The sequence below is a fragment of the Athene noctua genome, chromosome Z (assembly GCF_965140245.1).
Source record: "Athene noctua chromosome Z, bAthNoc1.hap1.1, whole genome shotgun sequence".
Classification (NCBI taxonomy): domain Eukaryota; kingdom Metazoa; phylum Chordata; class Aves; order Strigiformes; family Strigidae; genus Athene; species Athene noctua.
The window spans coordinates 49,801,795-49,813,400 of record NC_134077.1 but is presented as its reverse complement, the minus strand read 5'-3'; positions in this window follow the sequence as shown (position 1 = coordinate 49,813,400).

Genomic DNA, 11,606 nt, shown 5'->3' with positions numbered 1-11,606 from the left:
GAACAAGATAAGGAATACTTGAATTTGTGTCACATTTGTATTTTTATTTGCAGTAATTATATAATTTTTCTTGCCTTTTATCACCAAAGCTATTAAAATTTTTTGGTATTTACCACACTAAAGATGTAACACACAGGAAGATAAATGCAAGATTAGTTCAGAAGATTTTTGTCAGATCAACTCTCCTACTCTGTCTAAATTAGGAACCTCCTGTTTGATGCCGTAGGTAGCACTCAGCATCACTTTCCAAGGTGGGAAGCTAATCCTTTGCCCTCAAAAGGGGCACTGCATTTCCCCAGGATGGCATGCGTGTTCCTGTCAGGACTACCTGACAGAGAGTGACGCTGAGCTCAGCAAAAATTATTTCATTATAAAACTTGGTAATGAATTGTTAGAGTCTGTCTTTTTCCAACACACAAAACCTAGCCTTTGGCCAATTCTGGCAGATACAGGAGGAATTTGCCTTGAGCAGCCACAGGGGAAGCACACTTATTGCTGTTCCTGATTGGTGATATTAATATTTAAACAAATATAGTCAACAGAATAAACTGTCCTTTTTGGTTGTATATTGCTGGGAGGTGAATAATGTTGCCCTATTCTCTGGTGATTCCAAGATCCTGATTATTGAGTAGATAATACATCTGAGAGGCAAAATGAAGGAGGACATGTCCAACCTTTTGCCCCACCAAGGGGCTGCTTACCTCCAGAGCAGTCCAGGGCCCTGGCCTACAGACACAGGGATGTGTTTGGGCCCTGAAGACATCAGTGCTGTTACTTCACTTTCTCATCTTTCTTTATCAAGCTTAAGCCTCTGTATGTGGAGTAAGCTCCACGAATTTATGACCAATAAAATCTGCTGTAACATGAAATGGGAAGTGGCTTCAGATGAAAAGTGTATTACTGCCCTAAGCCTATTAAAGTTATTTGTATTATCTACTGAAGAAGGCATTTTAACTGACATCCTCAAATGCCTTTTATTGTCTAACTTCCCACCACTTTGAGGATCTAATCAAGATAACATGTGTGCTTCTTGGTATTTCAAGCTTCAGTCTACTTGTTGAAGGTGCGAACAGAAAAGAGCTGCTTTAATACTTCAAATTGGCTTTAAAACATAGGCTGTTAAATAAAAGTATGTCTGAGAATGCTTTTCCAAACTATTGAATCTGCCTTTAACCAAGATTTAACAAACCTGGTTCAAAAATCTTAGGATATGTTAGGAACAGCCTGAACAGATGTTACAGAAAAACTAGAGCCAGTGTAACACACCAGGTATGAAAAAATAATATTTAGCTAAGTGTCCTAGAAACACACCTCACCAACCGAGTTGTCCTACTTTTTTAAAAAGGCCTTTAAAAAAGCATAATGATGAAAATGTGACAGCACTTGACAGTACTTGAGAAAGCAAAGTAGAAAGGTCACAGGCACTTAGCTTTTAATGATGTAAATATTTTATTCTTGCAAATATTTAGCAGATTCTGTTTATCCATTGAGCTAGAGTGAAAAACTGTCAGGATGGCCGGGCCCAAAGAGTTGTGGTGAATGGAGTTAAATCCAGTTGGTGGCCGGTCACAAGTGGTGTCCCCCAGGGCTGGGTTTTGGGGCCACTCCTGTTTAACATCTTTATTGATGATCTAGACGAGGGGATCGAGTGCACCCTCAGTGAGTTTGCAGATGACCCCAGGTTGGGTGGGAGTGTTGATCTGCTCGAGGGTAGGGAGGCTCTGCAGAGAGACCTGGACAGGCTGGAGCCATGGGCTGAGGCCAACTGCAGGAGTTTCCATAAGGGCAAATGCCGGGGGCTGCCCTTGGGCCACAACAACCCCCAGCAGCGCTACAGGCTTGGGGAGGAGTGGCTGGAGAGCTGCCAGTCAGAGAGGGACCTGGGGGTGCTGATTGACAGCCGGCTGAACAGGAGCCAGCAGTGTGCCCAGGTGGCCAAGAAGGCCAATGGCATCCTGGCTTGTGTCAGCAATAGCGTGTTCTGCTGATTAAGGATACCAATTAAACTCAGACACCAGAGTGAAAGGAGTAGGCGTATTTTACTAGTGATAACCAATGTAACAGTGTAATACAGAAAACATGCAGTAAGAAAAAGCAGAACAGTGCACTTAAAGCAACAAACAGGAAAAAACAGGGTAATGCATTAAATCATTACTACACGAGAGAGAGAATGGAGATTAAGGAAAATACATCACCACTTGCACACGTTCCCATCACCCAGACCCGCAGTGGCTGGGCAGCCCCGGTTACAGCGAGGGTTTGCAGAGCCTGTCCCGGCAAGGGGGAAATCCTACGGGGTGCGTCCACCCATGGGTGAGGCTGCCAAAGTCGCTGTGAGCGGGTCCAGCCTTAACTACCAGAGATCGACAAGCCAGAATAGCTGGCACCTTTGTTTTGAGCGGAAAATTTCTGGTTTCATTCTCCTGTTGGATTCCACCCAAAGCCTGGCCAGGGCTCAGGGGGAGAAACCAAGGGAGTTTCTAACAAGGCCAGATACGTGGGTTCTCAGCCTTGAACAAGGCTGAACAAGGGAAGCTGGATACATTCTCTCCTCACTACTGATTATATTTTGTCTAAGCTGCGTCTCTCAGTAGCGAGTTTACATACTTTGTTAATGATTACATAACAAGTTAGCAGCTGCAGCTTGGGGCCTGTTGTTCAGACTGCAGTACTTCAATTCTTTAGCACTTTTTTACATCAGCATAAGTGTGTTGTTATAGCACAATGGTTTCAGTTATAAAATGTACAGGATTCATCTATAGATCAACTCTGGCTTGGGCCGGTTGTCCAAGCCTTAGCACTTCATAGCCAGCAGGGACAGGGAAGGGATCTTGCCCCTGTACTCGGCACTGGGGAGGCCGCCGCTCGATTCCTGTGTTCAGTTTTGGGCCCCTCACTACAAAAAGGACATTGAATGACTCGAGCGTGTCCAGAGAAGGGCAACGAAGCTGGTACAGGGTCTGGAGCACAGCTCGTACGGGGAGCGGCTGGGGGAACTGGGGGTGTTTAGTCTGGAGAAGAGGAGGCTGAGGGGAGACCTCATCGCCCTCTACAGCTCCCTGAAAGGAGGGTGCAGAGAGCTGGGGATGAGTCTCTTTAAGGAAGTGAGAAGTGATAGGGCAAGAGGGAATGGCCTCAAGTTGCGCCGGGGAAGGTTTAGACTGGATATTAGGAAGCATTTCTTTCCAGGATGGGTTGTTGGGCATTGGAATGGGCTGCCCAGGGAGGTGGTGGAGTCCCCATCCCTGGAGGTGTTTAGGAGTCAGGTCAACATAGCGCTGAGGGATCTGGTGTAGTTGGGAAGTGTCAGTGTTGGGTTAATGGTTGGACTGGATGATCTTCAGGGTCTTTTCCAACCTAGACAATTTTGTGATTCTGTGATTAATTCTGTGAAATGAAAAGGTGGGGATATGAACACAACAGTGTGTGTGGAGCAACAAAACAGAATAAAAAATGCTCTCTATCTCAGTCAAATACCTAAGAACATCAAAGCAAATCTGCAATGTATTACAGGGAAGGAAGCAGACTAGCTGCCTGTTAGTGCAGCAGAGGCATCTCTTAAGTCTCCCTTTTTATTGTGCTGGCAGACATCTATTCTTCCTTAGATTTACCTTATTTTAGATGAATATAAAGAACCCAGAACAAATGTCTTTGAGAATAAGTGGGGTAAACTGGTACAGGTTTTCTCTCCCTCTTTCTGTAAGTTGTGGGTTGCAACAAATCACCTTTCTGATGCAATAAGGCACTCAGATGAAAAGCCCTTATAGAAGGTGACCAAAGGAAAAAACAAAACACCTTTTCTTTGTGCTGTTGTTACAGAAGTGGTGGGAATACGACCAATACTTCCACCCCAGATCTGACTGTTGACAAAAGCATGAAATAGAAGGGCCCCAGGGAGGTCTGTGCCATCCCAAAGTCTACCCCAGTCATCTTGATGTGGCCATCAGATGGTCAGGGGATGTCTATCCCTGAGGCAGGTCTATCTGTATCACAGGTGACTCACAGGCTTTCCTGCAGCTGAAATATCTCTGTAGCCCAAAGAAGGAATGGAAACCTGGCAACCATCTGAGAGGGACTGGTGGCTCTGCCACCAAAAATGAGACAAAATGAACTCATAGGGACCTCTGAGCTTTGCAGAAACTTTCAGTAAGATTCAGAGGTTGTGTGTGTAAGCCTCAGATGCATAACTGGTACGGTTATGCTGTGCAGCCTCAGGATATCAGTTGAATTCAACACATCTTGCTGATGATCAAGAGAGTTTTTGCTGGAAATGTTGTAGCCATTTTTGGTGTATTCTCAAAGTATTTCATGCTATAAGAAAAAGCAAACACTAACTTGCTTTCTTCTCTCCTATTTTTTGTACTTCTCTATCTTGGTGTGAAGATAGCATTATCCTGAGTTTTGATTTTCCTCATATCACTGACATCTTCTGTGATAAATAAAAATAATATGTTATGGGTAAATGCTTGCAAAATGGTGATGAGAATTCAAGTTAAAGAACAAGAAACACCTATTTTGGGACTCTAATTCTAAAGATGTCAGCACAGGCAAGATCTCTATATGTTTCAAAGAATATTTTGTTGCTATTTCCTGCTACTTTGTATCAGTTGAGTTATCTACGTAGTTTACTTACAAATGAAATACTGAGTGGCAGTCACAACTATTGGACAGTCATGGCTGGATAGAACATGTATCTCCAGAAATGTCGGTGGAATTATTCTACTTTTATATCTGAAAGGGCAGCCTGTTCGTAAGCAGGTAGAGAAAGGGAAACAGAAGAGGGTGGAAAGTGAGCACAACAGATCTAAAAATCCTGCTGTTAGAGCTCAAGTTTGTGTCAGGTACAAAAGCTGCTGGGTGGGATGCCAAGAGATGTCGGGTGTGAGCTGCACACAGTGGGCCCTGGGACAGGGCTTCCGAGCAATGCAGGTACAGCTGGATTTGGTTCCTGAGGAAGAGCACAGAGTAACTCCTGCCTTCATCAGAGCAGCAAAGTTAGCTTTGCGTCATCAGAAGGAAGGAGGCTGGCAGGGTCGGCAGGGGCTGAAGTGCTGACCTGAGCGTAAGAGAGTGTCTCTCAAATAATCCCAGACAAATTTATTCTCCAGCCCACATAATTGCCCTTCCCATCCTTGCTGGAAATTGCCCTCCTTCTGCTTCTGTTTACCACCTTGTTCCTCGCACAGGTGCACTGACCTCCCAACTCCCTGGATCTCTCAGGTGGCTGCTACAAGTGCTGGTTGGAAGGAAGCTGCTACCTCCAGATTTGCACTGGGAAAGGAACAAGGCAGTGCTGAGCTGGCATGGAATGTGGCATGCATGCTACAGGAGAGGGGAAAAAAAGCAGGGCGGTAGCTGGACTTCACGTGTGCTCTGTCATCCCATGCCCCTGCACTCTACCTTGGCCAAGGGACAGAGGCCTTGAGGTTGTGAGAAAAATCATCAGGACTGGTTTCCCCAGTGTCACACACACACACACACACATGCACTGCTGAGGCGGCTCTGCCAGATCCAGCTTCAGTGCTGGCATTTCTTCTCCTCCGCTTGGAAAGGACCCATCTTTGGCAGATGCTCAGCAGATGGACACTGGGTTTGTCTAGTTTGGTTAGCCAAGGAGGCTGAGGGGTGACCTCATTGCTCTCTACAGCTTCCCGAGGAGGGCAAGTGGAGAGGGAGGTGCTGGTGTCTTCTCCCTGAGATCCAGCAACAGGACCTGTGAGGATGGTTCAAAGCTGCATCAGGGAACTTGACATTAGGAAGCCTTTCTTTACTGAGAGGGTGGTCAAACACTGGAACAGGCTTCTTAGAGAGGTGGTTGATGCCCCATGCCTGTCAGTGCCCTAAAAAGAGGTATTTGTACAGTGCCCATCATACCAGGCTTTAATTTTTTGTCAGCCCTGGAGCGGTCAGGCAGCTGGACTAGATGATTGCTGTAGGTCCCTTCTAATTGAACTGTTCTATCCTATCCTATGCAAATGTCACAGGCTTCATCTAAAATACCACTTTTGGTTTCCTGAATATCTATTTGGACAATAGCATTATGAAGTTCTTTATGTCTAAGATACTCAGCTTGCCTTCTCATAAAATGTTCTACTACTGGCATTGTACATTTCGGCAGCTTAGCTTTTTACCCCACCATGTGTTGTAGAGTAATTCCCAAGAATGGAAGTACAGTGCAAAATGAAAGACATATAATGTTCTCAAGGCTTTATCTTGACCTGCATGTTCATGTTGACTTACATGATGCAAGTTTCAAGTAATTAATCTTCCTTTAACAAAGTGAACACTAGGGTCAATGAAAGAATCCAATGTAAATATTGTGATCATCACAAGTGACTGCCCCTAGTTAATGCAGCTTCATTTTTCATTATGTCAGGAAGGTTAGAAATAATTTGTTCTCAGGTCAGAGAAGGAGGTGCTGTTGGACTATTAAAAAAACCCAAAAAACTAAACAACTCCCTGGGAAACTAGTAGTAGAAGGCATATGAATCCCTAACCTTCAGATCAGCCTCAGATGAGGCACTGCAGGTTTTCCCAGCCTAGAAATTCCTCATGGGAAAATTCTTTCCACAGCCTTAACTTCCTACTGCTGCCCCATTTCAGTCTCACTCACAGTGTGGCTTTCAGTTTTTTGCTTTTTCTCATGCTAGCTGAGGTGTGCAGGTCAAACACTGGCAAAGGTTGCCTGGAGAGGTTGTGGACCCTCCATTCCTAGAGGTATTTAAAACTCAACTGAACATGGCCCTCAGCCACATGAGGTACTTTTGCCTTGGTCTGAAGAGATATCTGACCAGGGTGCCTTCAAAAACCCCTTCCAGCCTGAGGTATTTTCTGATTCTCTGTCTTGTAGAGGTGATGTACCATCTTCTTGACACAGAAAGGACATTAATGGATACAGGGCATGAGGAAAGGAAACAACTTCTGATGCCATTTTGAGGATGAAATATAGGAAAAATCAGAAATGAAAGTGAGGGGAAAATCAGTTTGAGTGAGATACATCATTACAAACAGAGATTTGTCCCTTCCATCAACCATATTCAGATATCCTTGTTCCTGTGGTTGCTCTGGACTGGTGGGGGAAAAAAAAAAAAAAAAAAAAAAAGTGAATTTGTTAAGAGAGGATAATTTTTTCTCATGATTATGTTTGCCAGAATAAAGCAATTTTAAGATTTATGAATTAGGACCTTCACATTGACTTCTTGTTTCATGTTTGGGTAAGTTTTTGGATCATTTAACTGTAGATATCCTTAAACTGTGATGCATGAGAGTCCTCAGTTTTCAGTTTACACAATTAATACTTTCTCAAGTCTACCAGGAACTCATGAAATGGTAGAATAATTTTAAGTATAATAAAAACTCTTTTCACCTTATCCCTGTGTGAGATGGGGAGTCTAAACAATCTTAGACTGATGGTGCAAGACTGGGGAACTTACCCAAAGACAAAAGGAGGCTATGGGGCTGTTCGCAAAGACATACCAGGTGCTGATAACGTTGCTAGGCTACTGTCTCCTAGCTCAAAGAGAAGCCTCCTCTGGTCCTTGAAGTTGTGGGTATCAGCAACAGACTATCCCAAACACCAGCACAAACTGGCCTGGTAGTCTGGTCAGAAGCCAGAGAACAATTGAGGCTGTGCAGAGCGACAGGGTAAAAAGTTCATCAGCAAGGAAGAAGAGGTACTTCATCTGTACGACCCCTGCCCAGAACTTGAAGAGCTCATTGCACAGGCGCAAGGGGAGGAGACCTGATTACCATGAGAAGTGAGGGGAGGCGGGGATAGGCTATGTATATGTATAGGCGTTCTATGAATATGCACTACTTTGTAACATATAAGCCAGACCGGAGCTGCAAACAGCACGCATGCTTGTGGTGGAGCGATCCCCCATGCGCCCAGCGCTGAATAAACATACCCACTTTATAACTCCAAAGTTATAGAGGGATTTCTCCGCAAGTCATATGTACCTATACAAAGTCCCCGTCAAGGGAGGCTGAAAACAGCTTTGTTGAGTGAATCTGTTTCTCTTATGAAAGTGGATTACTGTCTGGAGACAAGAATAGTTTCTCTGAGCTAATGGGAATCTCTTTGAGACTGGCCTGAGCTTCTGTGTGTTTCTTTCCTGCAGGGAAATAAAACAAAACCACACATGCAAACTGGCATAACTCCAGCTTTTTGAAAGATCCTTTGTCCCTTTCAGCATCAAAACCAGGATTGTGCTGACAGTATCACTGTGAGTTTTTGCCTATTTATTAGCTAAGTGTGATCATACTTGTCTATGTCACCAAAGTCAGGCACATTATTTTCTGTAGACCTGCCTGTTTAGTTTTCTTAGGCTATACTAAATTAGCAAATAATGTACATATACATAAGAAAACAAAGTGAGAGAAATTACAAAAATGAAGATGAATATGTGCCAGGAGAACGTGCTGTCAACCTGCTAAGGCAGATTAGCAGCTGTTTTGCCTTCTCCTCCCCCACAGCCCTTGGGGGATGTACATTACATCTTTGAAACCAGTTTCTTTCCCCACCGGCGAGGTTGCTGACCTGACCCAGCTTTCACCAGGGCATGCTCAAAACATTAAACATTTAACAAGGTGATAAGAGCCCGGGGGATGAGCATTTGGGGGAAAAGGGTATGACCTCTATAACTGAGTTCTTATTTAATAAAAATGGGCATAAGGGATCTATTTTGTAGTCTCTAGAAGGGAGGGGGTAGAGCAGGCTGTATTTGCTTTTGTAGAAAGAAGAGCATGATGGGACCTGTAGTTGGATGGAAGTGATAGGTCTCTGGGGGTTGGTGTTAACAGTAAGGAGAAGTAAGGGAAATTTTTTATTAACTGGAAGCTACTTAACTACAGATTAACTCAGCTACCTGCCAGCCCCTCTCCCCACTGCTGCAAACAGTTTAATGGCAGGCCTTTCCTAATAGATATTCTTTTCCAGACCTTTTGTAAGAGACAGGTTTCCTGCACATGTACATCTACTTGTAGAGATATGAGCACTTTTCTCTTAGACTGAATTTCACAGTATTTAATTGTCCTTCTTAGAATTTGGGGAGTTTTACTGAGTCTCAGTATCTAAATCAGTGCAAATGCTTGTGGGTTGTTAGAAATTTTAATCATATTTTTAGTAAAATTTTGGGTGAGTGTGATCTAAAACAGTGTTGGAAAGAACATGCTTGCTTTTATCTATATACACACCATATTTGCAAAATAGATACCTATACATGTAACAAGTACATTGGAATTCTTTTAAAAATATTTATTAGTTACTTAGATTTTGCACTATGGTGTTTTGAGGGTTTATCATTGTTTTGCTGATTAGGGATACCAATTAAACTCAGACACCAGAGTGAGAAGAGCAGGCGTATTTTACTAGAAATAACAATAATATTACACAATAATACAGAAAACATACAGTAAGAAAAGACAGAACAGCACACTTAAACAAATAGGAAAATACCGTGTAATGCATCAAATCATTACTACTTGAGAAAGAGAGCAGTGATGAAGAAAGATCCCTCGCCCCTTGCACACGTTCCCATCACCCAGACCCGCAGTGGCGGGGCAGCCCCGGTTACAGCGAGGGTTTGCAGAGCCTGTCCCGGCAAGGGGGAAATCCTACGCGGTTCGTCCACCCGTGGGTGAGGCTTCCAAAGTCGCTGTGAGCGGGTCCAGCCTTATATACCCAAAAATCAGCAAGCCAGAATAGCTGGCACCTTTGTTTTGAGCAGAAATACCTGGTTTCAGTCTCACATTAGGTTCCCCCAGAGCCTGGCCAGGGCTCAAGGGAGAAGCTAAGGGAGTTTCTCTGCTTATCTGATGGGATTATGCACAAGGTCTCACATCAGGTCTCGGGGACAGACACCTGCTTCCATGACTCTGTTGTTCTATTCACATGCAAAGGAAGGGGAAGACACATTGCAGATAGCTACATCCTCCATGCAAATTTCATTAAGGATTCCATCCCGGGTTAACAGTTTCAGTTCAGGGCCTGTTGCTCAGGCTTCAACACTTCCACTTTTTACATCAGGATAGGTGGTTTATTGTAACTTAGTATAATACCTGTTGGCATAATGGTTACCAGTTATGAAATATACAGGATTCATCTATAGGTCAGCTCTGGCTTGGGCCTATTGTCCAAGCCTTAGCACTTCAATCATCTATAGCTCAAGTTTTCAAGTCTACAAAAAAAGACCCTCTCACTCTATTTCTGTGAATATTTATGTAATTCTCATCAAAATAAAACAATGCATTAGCTACGTGTTCCCCGAAGAGAATGTGTGCAATTCAATTACCGTTAGAAACAGGGTAACCCTTTTTCTGATTATGCTGACATAACTGGGTTCTCTGTCAGTTTTTTGAGACTTGCATATGCATCAGCTGCTGCTGCCATCCCAGTTCCTCTGCAGTGATGATGACAAGGCATGTTGACTGACTGGGAGGTGCAGGACACACTGATGTGCCCCTGGTCTGGCTGATGGTGTGAACAGGGGCATGCCGTGGCATCGCTCTGCAGCAGTTACAGCAGACTTTTTGACCCTCTGAAGCTTTTTCCCCCCCCCTTCAGTGCTTGCGGTACCTGCTTGAAACACCTTGCATGCAGCTGTAAGAGATCAAAATTCAATTTTTTCCCTTTCCTTTTCTGAAATGAAAATAGGGAGTATTGGGCATTCATGGGGCACAGGCACAGACAGGACACCTGATGTTTGTAGTGCAGAGCATGCACTAAATCATGCAAAAACTAGGCCCTTGTATGTGTTTATTGGTACTTAGGAAGGGTGTAAGCTTGTTTCCATGGCTGTTTGCTTGGTTTTGTTTTTTAATTCTCCACTTTGGCAGCTATTTTGGTGCAACTAGGAGTGTTTGGAAACCCCTTCCTTTACCAGCAACTTTAACACCAAAATTTTTGTACCTGGAAGTTTTAACTTCCTATTGGCTGCCAGTTTCTGTAAGTTTTTATCTCAAATCCTGTGTATACTATGCATTACAGTTTAATGACTTCCTTTTATGACCTGTCTTCACAAAACAAACCCCTGTTTTTAGTAATGTCTGTGATCAGTTTCCCCACTGAGTAATTTAACAGGACGTTACAAAAAAAAAATGAAGATAGTCGTAAACACAACAAAGTGAAAAAAGCTTGCATTATTTAGATCCAGACATGAGATTCTTATTGCTGCTTTGACTGTTTTGGCTAGAGAGAACTGCTAAATTCAGCTTTTACTGATTTTATTTGGAAAGTACTTAATGGTTTGGGCTGGTGGGAATGAATTTGAAATAAAACTAGTATAATTTGAAAGCAGTAAAATTGCCTAATGTACACATGGTTAATGTAAATTTACAGAGAAACTCTGCTTAAAATAAAGTTTTGTTTCAAATCAGGTTAACGCATGAAACATTTGAGGAGCAATTTTAATTGCAGTAAATATTTTTTCTGCAAAACCCCCTGCATTTATAAGATGTTTCCAAGTATATACATACATGCTCTTAATTTTGTGCTATAATATCTTTCAAAGTATTTCTTTCAAATCAAAGAAAGACACTGTTAAAAATGAGATAACTTTCATAGAAAAGATAACAAACATTTCAGGGAAAATAGCCATTCAGGAATA